The sequence below is a fragment of the Eufriesea mexicana genome, unplaced genomic scaffold (genome assembly GCF_001483705.2).
Source record: "Eufriesea mexicana isolate 0111107269 unplaced genomic scaffold, ASM148370v2 scaffold26170, whole genome shotgun sequence".
Taxonomy (NCBI): Eukaryota; Metazoa; Arthropoda; class Insecta; order Hymenoptera; family Apidae; genus Eufriesea; species Eufriesea mexicana.
In genome coordinates this window covers 18,925-30,919 of record NW_016933059.1, presented here as the reverse complement: position 1 = coordinate 30,919, position 11,995 = coordinate 18,925, and the positions used below count along the sequence as shown (strand labels likewise).

Below are 11,995 nucleotides of genomic sequence, written 5' to 3'. Positions count from 1 at the left end.
GATTATAAGTGGCAATCTTTTCGTGGTGCATATCAAGGAATATCAATGTACAAAGATTACTTTAAGGAGTTACTTTACGAAAAAGATAACAAATATCTAATTTTCTTTCAAATTAACCCCTTGTCTTACGATTTAAATTCCAATATCGCGGTAAACAGTAACCAGATCGGTTACGCGTCGGGCCATTCTCGGCTGTGATTGAGCATTCCAAGTGATCCAAATCGCACATATCTTTTGATATATAAATGCATGTGTAAGGTACATCTACTTTTCTTTTGCAAGATGTTTGATAATTAATTACTACCAATTGTTTATTATACAAAAAAGGTTTATTATCTTGAAGTGAATAATAAAGCAATAACATTTTTATTACAACTTCTAAATAAATACATTTTAAGTTATAAACGTGTCGATAAAATTTACAAAAATTTAATAATCTTCAATTGTGTGGTATAGTTCGAAACATATCGGTACATGTAACGCAACTTTACATCTTTTGTATTCTCACGTTGTTTAGTTACGTTTCCTATGTTTTCTGCAAGTTTTACAGGCACTTGCTGTCTTTGATTTCGATGGTGTTGGGTTTATATACATGAAAAAATGATTCTAATGTTTTGCTTGAAGTCTCTCTGGAAAATCTTGGTAATCATCTTTTTCGTTTATACTCTGGTAATGGTACATTTCTCAGTTATGATTCGGCTATTTCAATTTTATATTCAGGCTCAGTCTGTTCTTTGCAAGGATTTATTTTGTCGAATAAAATGTACAAGTTAAACAGAACAATATCAAACGGATAAAAGAAAACTTTTCGGCATCCTTTTATATATTTCCCTATCATAGGAGAGTGCGTTATCATTTGTTATTGTCAGTCAGTTCCATTTACTCCTTTACTGCATTTAATGACGCATTTTGGTTTCGGAAAACAATTGAATTGACTTTCGTTTGGTTCAGTTATTTCTACTGTTTCGCGGTTTGAAGAAAGAATATAAACGTCTCGTTTATCTTCCCATTTCAATGCCAGTAATACATTGTAGCTTCTGATACTGTATTCGCCTTTTATAAAACTTACTTTACTAAAATCTTTTGGCAATATTCTTTTCGTTCGAGAGCACAATTCCAACGACATTTGTTTTACTCTTAATTAAAATTTTAAACAATTTTGGTGAACAGTTCCAGTTATCTAAAAGTAAAGTATGTCCTTTATGTAATACTGACTGTGATAGCTCTTTTAGATAACACTTTTGGATGCATTGTCAGTAGAATTTATTTTATCAGTACTCGTGTATACTTTAAATTCATAGCAGTAACCCGAGTTTGACTCGTGTAATTTATAAAATTTAATAACGAATCTCGCCCTTTTCGATGGATCAAATTGTTTGTAAGATAAGCGTCCTTTATATTTCATCAACGATTCATCGATAACAATGTCTTCTTGCATTGTATTTAGGATCGTACTTGGAGGGATCGATTAGAACAATATTGCAATGCTTAACAGAACAAAATAACGGATTCACACCCATGGCTTCGTGTGGACCATCACTGGTGGATACATTTTCTTCATCTTATTGATCCACACCCAAGCTTCGTGTGGTCAGCGGCCGCCGATGTTCCGCACGGTCTCTAATGCTCGTCGATTTTCCGCGCTGTGACCCGGTAATGAATTTAAAATTGAGTAAGGCTCCAAGTACGTGAATGCTAAGTTCATCCCAAGTCACTGCGAGTCCTCTTCATCGCCACCAAATTACTTTCGTCATTTCGCCGCGTCTTTCCCTGTTTCTTTAATTAAAACTGCAGCGGTTCTCAGCTCGGGGTTTTAAAACTTCTTCCTTCACGTCTTTGAAAATAGAATCTCTCCATTGAAGACATAGCTTGAAATTTTCCTCGAGGAAAAGCTTTTATCTGGCCAACTCTTCCTCGGACTCAGAATCGAGTGGACCTCCACTAAGCGTTAAGACGCTGCTACCAAACGCCATGTTGCTCCTGCCGTCGCTCAACTATCTTACCAATTCCAGGGGGATTCGTTCTCCTCTGTTGATTCGTTCATCCTTCGTCTCGTCGAGGTTGCTGCATATCAGAATGCTCGTTTTGTCTGCAAATTCTGTACGACGTTTGCTGGTTGTTCGTCTTCGAAAAGTCCATGATCGAGCGCGTTACTTTTCTCGATCAGCGCACTATGTACGCTGCGTTGCATGAAAGAAGTCATCTGGGGAACTTGTAGGACTCCACCAGCCCAACCATTCTAACATCATGGCAGAAGTAGAGTAAAACGCTTCCCTTATTCCTAGAACTGATCCCTTCCTATTAGCCCGGTCATAGAACACCATGTGACAAAGAAAGCGAACGAAGCACCGAGACAAAGTGAGACAGACGCAAAAAATAGATGCAAGAGCGTAGACTCATCCCAAAGCGTAGTAGTGCTTCAAATTCATTGTAAGTTAATTGCTGCATATCAGAATGCTCGTTTTGTCTGCAAATTCTGTACGACGTTTGCTGGTTGTTCGTCTTCGAAAAGTCCATGATCGAGCGCGTTACTTTTCTCGATCAGCGCACTATGTACGCTGCGTTGCATGAAAGAAGTCATCTGGGGAACTTGTAGGACTCCACCAGCCCAACCATTCTAACATCATGGCAGAAGTAGAGTAAAACGCTTCCCTTATTCCTAGAACTGATCCCTTCCTATTAGCCCGGTCATAGAACACCATGTGACAAAGAAAGCGAACGAAGCACCGAGACAAAGTGAGACAGACGCAAAAAATAGATGCAAGAGCGTAGACTCATCCCAAAGCGTAGTAGTGCTTCAAATTCATTGTAAGTTAACTCTGAGATAACATTTCTTTCGCGGATATCTTACGCCTATGTTAACGTATCACGTTAACTTGGAGATAGTAGTTTTGGGAGTGTCATAGAAGAGTAGGTATTACTAACAAAAGTATAGGCGGTGCAAGTGGAACACCCCTCATGCCCCGCAACCGAACGAGATGACTTCTTTCCAGCAACGCAGAGTACGTTGCGTCTACGTCCCATCTTTACTTCGTCGTCTTCCTTTGCCTTTCGCGGTCTTCCTCGTGCACCAGCTCGATGCATCGCTATCTTTTTTCATTGCAATATTCACGATCTTTAACCGTTTGAGTGCCACAGGTCATTATTGTTTCCCAATCGATATTTGCCAAGCGGCGCGATAGCGCTTGTCATATTCCGTGTCCAAAAATGCCGAGCGGCGCGATAGCGCTTCTCATATTCCGCGTTCACCAACCGAGCGCGCTGATTGTCAGCTTCGCAGCTCAGAGCGCTGGCACTTTTGGACACAAAATAGAAGAAGCGCGATCGCGCCGCTTGGCACTCAAACGGTTAAACGTGCTGTTACTTCCCGCTTCCATCGTTTCAACAAAATTCTAAGCGCTTATCTTATTGTCGACAATTTCGATTCTAAAAGCTTTTACAACATTATCCGTCGTCGATTCACTTTGATCCCGGACGAGCCTCGACTTTTAGGGCTCGTATTTGGACGGATGAACTGAATAATATTGCAAATTATTAATAGAACATAGCGTTATTGATAGAATAACGGATTAATGAAATGGAAATAGGAATAATAACGTTTGTCCCTACTGACCATGACCTCACTTGGCTTTTTTACTCTCACGCTCTGACAACATTCTTACAACTGACTTCTAAGATTGATTTCTACGAGTCGTAACCTACGATTTTTAAACTAACAACTGACTTCTAGAACTGACTCTCAAAACTGACTACTGACTTTGAACTGACTTCTACGACTGACTCTAAAAACTGACCTGTTTGCATCCTCGTACCCTTATTTTAACCTTATACTCTATGTAACAAAGAAGTTTCATACTTGATCTTTCTTCCTCAATCAGGCATTTTCCACGCGACCTCGGTGGGCCAGATACTTCAAATACTCAGGATGCATTTGTAAACTTTTGCTCGTTTCTCGAACTCGACGCTGTCACGGGAAAGGCGGTTGAAATTAAACAACTCCCGATGACAATAAAATATCGAGTCTGAACGTTCGGTAAATCGTTCGCTAAGTTAAATCGTTCGGATGATAGAAAGTGTACGTACCTATTTAACCGTAGTATCAGTAGATCTTTACAACAAGTAGAGCAAATATAATGTATTCTGTATGGTTTGAAGAAATGCTTAATACAGTCTTATTCTTTATTTCGTGGGGAAGGATGTTTATGGTTGTCGGAGAAAATTTAGTTTTTGAGGTTAAGATTCTGGGCCATAGGAATTCAAAAATCCCGGCTATAACGAGTGAGCAACCGATGATGAAAGAAAAAAATCGTTAAGAGTATCGTTAGGGTGTGGGCGTTACCTGAACCGTGTGAGAGTCGCGAGTTAACCGTGCTATGGAATAGTACGTAGAGAGAAAGAAATACTGTTTTTTATTTTGTATCGTCTCATATTATCAAATATACATATATCTATTTGTTTGTTTCTGTCTTTAAAATACCCGTGTCCGTCAATTCAATCCAGCAAAGATAATACATCTGGTTTTGAGTATGGCGTCTAAAATTGAGCTGGGATGTTTATGAAGAAAGGGTTAGTTTTAGGATAAGACATCTGGTTTTAGATACGGCGCAAGAGAACTGGACAGCATGTTGATGATTTTCGGATAAGGGAGGTTTGGTTTGACATTAGGATTTTTTGGAGCTATCACACTGTCATAAATATCCCTTACAATTGATCCTCTTGCACACCGTTACTTTTGCCCCATTCTTTACATATTTGATTCAAAAAATTGATTACATGTTTCATTTTGCATAATTTATCTGTATTGTTAACCGAATTGTTACTTGAAAAATGCAAACATCTAGTTATTTGCAGAAATCTTTTGAACGGTACTCCGTATTTCTAGATATTCGGGTTTCTATAACTACCACATTAGACCAATTCATTTGAATCGCAACGGCTTCGTAATTTATACATAGTGCAAATGTATATTATATATAGTGCAAAATATATTTTAATTTCGTCACAGTATACGGGAAACCAAGTTTTGTCTATTTTTCGTCTCATAGTTATATTGTTCATTATTTGTTTTGCGTATCGATTCGTCTCTGTGACAATATTTTCCCAAAATATATTATCCGATATTATAGTGTAAATGTCTAACTCTATTTTATTTGCACCTAACTTACTAAAACTTGCCACTTTTATGCCAAGAATCTTTGTATAATTCCAGATTTTTGGTTCATTAACTTTTGCTGTCCAAATCCATGGATGTGATTCTTGATGATTACTATGATCTTCATCGTCGGTATCATCTTCAATAACCATTTGCTTCTAACGATTTCGTGCACAAAGTAAAATATCACTTCTGTCATTAATACTGTTTATAATATCTATTAAATTACTGCTTGCAATGTTACTAGAACTTTCAATGTCTTCATCAACTCCTAATGTTGATTCGAAAAGCCTTTTTAAATGCAACTTTGTAATATTTTTCAAGACAATATATCGACACATCGGAATTCGACCAAGAAAATTAGTAACTGATCGTCGCATGTACTCCGAACGACATACTACGTTTCTTCTGCGTGATGTTTACATTTGGCCTGATTACTGTAAGTACTTTGTCTTTCATATGTGATGGCGTATGAGGTTTAGACCGTTGGCCCTCAGCTCGATGTTGCTTAAACGAGCTGTTTACGTTTGGCTATAGTTCTGTGAGACGCGTCTCACGCATCATAAATTAAGGAGTTAACCGTTTGCGTCCCGAGCGGCGCGATCGCGCTCAACTTTACCGATACATGTTCGTCACATAGTACCAACAAGCGTTATTGCGACGATTGGGATATTTCGACATAAAATTAAACAAGCGCTATCGCGCCGTTTGGATTACTTCGCACTCGATTAAGGCAAGCGTTATCGCGCTGTTCAGGGTTTTTTCGACCGTGTTCTTCCGAAAGCCTCAAGCGCTGCTTGGGACTCAAACGGTTAAAGGTGAAGATTCGATTTTTTTTGTTTCTGTAAACGGCATTTCAGAATAAAAAGTAAGAAGTTAAAAGAAATTCAGGTCGACAGAGTTTGCAAAAGTAATGCGCTTTCGCAACTTTATGAAGAAAAAGCAAAATACAAGATAACTGCAGAAAGTTGTCTTCATAATCTCACATTTAAAGAATTACAGTGATAAGGGTACGTTCAATTTGAAATCGGAATAGAACATTTTAAGAAAAAAATCCAATGTTTTATTTAAAAAGTATGAATCGTAATTTTACGATAATTAAACATGAAATTATCGTCAGTTAAAAGTGGTAAAAATTTTGAATTTTTTTATTGTTGAATCGGTTGTTCAAAATTTTTCTACGCCATAATTATTTTGAGCAATATATTCATATACATGTCAACGCAAAGATAGCCTTTTTCCTTATTTTATACACTTATCGATGCGGAAACTTCTGATAATAGTACTTTTTAAATAATAGCAATATTGTGTGACAAAGACGGTCTGTTACTTTTATTCCTTTTCTGGTACATATGATAATAAAGAGCATTGTTGAAAGATATGTACAAGCGGGTACCAAATGATCTTCCATGAAAAAATTTGAAAATAATATAGAATAACTATTTTTAAAAAAATTTTTTAAACGCAGTACTTTACATCTATTTGTTTGCATCATATGAAAACATACATCGAGATAAGGTCGTTCATATATTACATAACAATCTTAAAAATTGATCAAGAATTATATGAAAGAAATATCTAAAATTCTTCATATTATTATATTCCTACAAGTTCCTTATAAGCATGATTATAAATGTTCAATATGACTTCCTCGTTTGTGGATATACACTTATTGACAAAAGTTAAGAAACAACGTAATCTTTTGGTAATTTGGGTATATTCTCTATCTTCTACGGTACATAGGTTGATACTAAAAATGGCATAATAAGATAACATTCCAAGACATCAGTAAACAAGGAGTTGTTTTTGAAACATACTTGTGCAAGGAGCATAATTAAATTGAATCGAAGAAATAAGACAAAATCTGCGTGACATGAGTCAAGGAACATACAAAATACTCGCAATAAGTTGAAATTATAATGTAAAAAGACATATTACGAAACACTTAGTTCCCTTTCTGACATCGTTGAGTCTACTTCATATTATGGTTTGTGTTGTATATGACAAGAAGGCAACATTCAACAGATGCTGAAAAACTGAAAGTAATTAAAATGTTTAAGAAGGGCAAGAAGAAAATTGACATAGTAAAAGTGTTGACTGTGAATCGTTGCATTATCATTAAGATTATAAAACGCTTTGACGAATATGGAACTGTTAAAACAGCACCACGAATTGGCAGACTGCGAAAAACAACTAAAATCTAGATCGTCGAATTACAAGGCTCTCGAAGTCGAATCCATTTTACACTGCTTCTGAAATTAAAAATCAATTGAGTCTGGAAAACATTCATAGCGGGACAGTTAGCCGTCGTTTAGATGAAAATGATCTTTTTTTACGCAAAGCATTCAAGAAACTACTCGGTTGAAGTTTGCTAAAAAACACCTTAATTGGACTACCACTGAATGGTCAAAAATTCTGTGCACCGATGAGAGTAAGTTCAACCTGTTAGCAAGTGACTCTAATAATAATGTGCGACGCCCTACTGGACCTCACGGGCCTTTCGGAAACGCCGAGGGTTTATAGTATTCGCATGAGCTATTGAGGTCGTCAGTGACTAAGCTTGAAGGCTGCTTTTTATCCTAATAAAGGAGTAGAACTTTCGCTGAAGCAAAGGGCGACTTTCTCGCAAACAGTTACGAATGAGCGCGTTCCACAAATCCTCTTGACCATTTGTACGACAAATGTTATTACTTGTACGTGCCTATGGCCGATACATCACCCCCGCCCTACCCCCACCCCCCTCGCCGCTGTTAGTGCAAACGTCATATTATAACTAACTTAACCTAATTATTAGCTAAGCTTGTTACATAACTACAACTAAATAAACGTGTATTTATGCGTATTGCGTCGGATCATCAGTCGTCGTCGTGACATTTGATCGCCGTCTTGAGTTCTCGATGAAATCGTCCGACTAAGTCGTTCGATGCTGGATGACAAACGATCGTCCGCAGGTGCCTAGTGCCCAGGAGGACGGTGTTACTTGAATAAGCGTGATTTAAACTGTCTCCCCTGGTCGTTGGTCATCCTTAACGGCGGACCGAATCGTGAGGTCCACCCGGCAACGAACGTTCTCGCGACGGTCTCAGCCTCGGCGTTCTCAATCGGGAACGCTTCGGACCACCGCGTGTACAGATTTACGCACGTTAAACAATACTTATTTCCTAAATGGACGTGCTCGAGACGCACGGTCGATCTGCGAATCCGAGTTCCGGATGGAACGTGCCTGCTAACCTTGGTGCTTTGGCACTGGACGCAACTCCGGGTCCATTCGCGACAATCTCTGTCGATTGACGGCCACGCGAATCGTCGCTTCGTAAGGTGCACCGTGGCTTTTACTCCCGGGTGGGACAGCCCGTGCGTTGAAAGAAACGCGTGCCGCCGAAAAGGTCTTGTCACGAATGGCCGGACGTTGTTCGTCGATATGTCGCAATGTAATTCGGTCACGCTATCGATTGGCTTGACACGTTTTAATTGCAACGAGGTACCGGACGCTGTCAAGAGTTCTTTTAGTTCCGGATCGGACTCCTGTGACCGCGTTAATTCTCTAAAATCCGGGGTTGTGGTCACTAACTCTATCCTCTATAAACTGTCGGGGCAACTTCTGCCGAAACGCGTATCCTAACGGCTTGTGGTCGGTATATATCGGAATTGTTTGATCATGGAATATGCCACTAAAAGTTCACGATCGTAGGCGCTGTATTTACCCCTGATTAGGTTTTCGTAGAGAAAGCCAATGGCTTCAACGAATTACTCTGTCGCTGCGGCAGCGTTGCGCCTAGCGCGTGATCCGACGCCTCGATCATTACTGCTAGCTGACAAGTGAGTGTTTTACGCGGGGTGCGCTAATAGCGCCGCATTTGCTAGCGCATTTTTCATCACTCTGGAGGTCGTATCTACCTCTGCCGACCACTGACCTGGAGGGCGTTTCCTCCGATTTTGCATCCGCGGAGCAACCGATTCAGTGGGGACAGTATAGCAGCAACGTTCGGGATAAATCTATGGTAGAAATTGATCATCCCGAGAAACCTTCGGAGCGGCTTCATGGTCTCCGGTTTCGGAAATTTCGTTATCTCGTCAACTTTATCGGCGAGCGGTCGAGTGCCTTTTTTGTCTACGATGTACCCGAGGAATCGTACTTCCGGAGCCGCGAAAACGCACTAGCTCGGGTTGATGATGTCGTATTGGTTCAGGCGAGAGAACAGCTGACCGAAGTGATCTTCGTGCTCGGTCTCATTTCTTGATGCCACCAAAATGTCATCGAGATAGACAAAGCAAAAATCAAGTCCTCTTATAACGGTGTCGATAAACCGTTGGAACGTTTGTGCAGCGTTCCTCAATCCAAATGGCGTCACGGTGTATTCAAAGAACCCGAACAGAGTCGTCATCGCGGTTTTCGGAATGTCGTCCTCGTGCACGGGGATTCGATGGTATGTCCGGACGAGGTCGAGGTCTTCCCCGCGAGCATATATACAAAATCTTCTATATGCGGTATCGGGTACCTGTCAGGTATAGGTGGCGCGTTGAGGGCTCTATAATCGCTACAGAGCCGCCATTCGCTATCCTTTTTCGAAACCATGTGTAGGGCGGACGGCCACTGGCTCTTGTATTGGCAGACGTGGCCGTGGCTTAACAGCTCCACGAATTCATTGTGCGCGATTCGATACATATCGACCGATAATATACGCGTTTTGGCAAAGGTGGGTGACTCGGCAGTCTTGGTAATACGATGAACGACGTCGTGTCTTACCTTTTGCGGGATCGTCCTCGGTCGCGTAATATCTGGAAACTGCGCGAGGATTCGATGGTACCGGGTATCCGTCTCGTGACGGTCGTGATGGACACCACCTCTCCAACGGCGATCCTGTCGTTAGAAGACAACGCCGTGTTCCTATCGTAGAGTCTGTGGTTGTGCAGGTCGACGACGAGGTCAGGAAATCGACTCTGATGATGGGCTTATCCACGTCCGCGATGACGAACCTCCATTGGAAGGTCGTAGTCCCAGGTTGATGTTTAGAGTGCGTACGCTGTACGTCTCTATCACTGACAATGAGCCATTTGCCGCCAACATCTCATACGACTTTTCTAGCCTGCTCCTCACTCGGGAGCGAGGGTATACGCAGAAGTCAGAGCCCGTGTCGATGAGATATTCTATTTTCGTTATTTGATCAGTAAGGAAAAGCTGGCTGCTTCTTGGGTCGGCATCGTCAGCCGCGTTTAATACTGGACCTAAGTGTTTCCCGGCGGTTTGTATACCCACGGTGAGCTGCATTTTGTCTCGTACCGGTTTTTGTCTGGCGAGTTTGCAAAGATGTCGTGGACCTCCTCCGCTTATAAGTTGAGAAAAATTACGTGGAAAAATTTCGTTGTATCCGCGGTGATCCCGTTGAGGAGAAATTGGGCTTCTACCTGGGCGAACCAAATATGCGGCCGCTCGGACCAGAACAGCGGAATACGTGTGCTCACCCGATGCACCTCTGCATCCTGGGTCAATTCGTCGATTGCTTGCACGTTTCTCCCTGTTTGCATCTTCTGCGGTTGTGCTATTCTTCTTCTGCTTCTTTTGTTTTTTACAAAAAAAACTAAAATGGCACTCTGTTCGCACACTTGCACTGTCTGAACCTTACCCTTGGCACGTCGGGGTCACTAATTATGCCCCTCCCCCCCACAGGGTTGCGATCAGGTCTTATGGTTCCTACGGTGCTGCCGGTTGGTATCCTGATGGCCGTCGTGCTATAATATGTAGCAAGTAGGACGCAGGGAAGAGATGCTTTTCGTCCTGGGCCTGCTAGTGGACTCGTCAGCAGCAGCAGGTCCTGCCTTAGACAGGAGATCTGTCTTTCATCTAGCAGTGAGGGTGTGAACGTTGGTCGCCACAACCATTCACGTTGTCACTAACTGGATACATACCCTGAACTTGACGTAACCTTATCCTGGTGGCTAAATTCGATAGGCCTATTCGATAGGGTGACGTAAAACCTTTAATATTAAGTATGGCGCGGCTTTATCCTGTATCAGTCTTTCTTTCAGAGTAAATTAGTACTGATAGAGTTGACCCCTTGGCAATTCGCTTTTCGGCTTCGGTCCCTATAGAGCACCTAAAGATGACTGAAAGAGTTGCCAGAAATGTTAAAGCTGCTTTTCTCGAACTACAGAAGCGATTCTCCACCTACGATTGTTACCGTTGAGGATGCGAACGGTCTGCCCCGCAAACATGCTCCTCAAAAATGACCGAAGCTCTTGAAGGGACGAAACCAGCCAACCAAGTGTGCGGAACTGTGCTTGATAAAGTTGGATTACAAGCTGTAACTGGTGATAATCAGCAATACATGCGATCGCGTTGACTATCAGTCTTGATATTGTCTACGCCATTATTTCCCTGTCTTGGCCCATCGTTAGGGAGGCTATTGTGTTTTGCACGGTCCCTCCATATGTGGTGACGATAATCAAGGATTTGCGGTCGGACAAATATAACGAGTACTCGAACCAGTACACCAGCTATGAAGGAGCGATGCACTGGAGTGTTCCGTGGTGTTTAGTCCTCGGACCAATCCTGTGGGATTTAACTTATGAGGCAGTATTAACCCTTTGCACTCGAGAGGTGACTCTCAGTCGCCATGTAATCAGATTCTAAAGATCATTGTTAATTAATATCTCAAATTTAAAATTGTACAACGACACATGGAATATCGAAGTAAAATAACTCTCCGTCTTACAATTAATTTGCACTTCTTATTTACCGTTTTGAAAATATCGTCGACTTTATATGACAGAAGGTCTTCGAATTGCTATGTTTCTGTAACGAAAAGATCACCGAGTGCAAAGGGTTAAGAAATTTACTTCCAG

General features: G+C 41.2%; 1 pseudogene; it reads right to left on the bottom strand.

Annotated features, from left to right (window-relative positions):
• Positions 1-688: 688 nt before the first annotated feature.
• LOC108554528 (piggyBac transposable element-derived protein 4-like) lies at positions 689-10,421 on the bottom strand (annotated as a pseudogene).
• Positions 10,422-11,995: the final 1,574 nt, after the last annotated feature.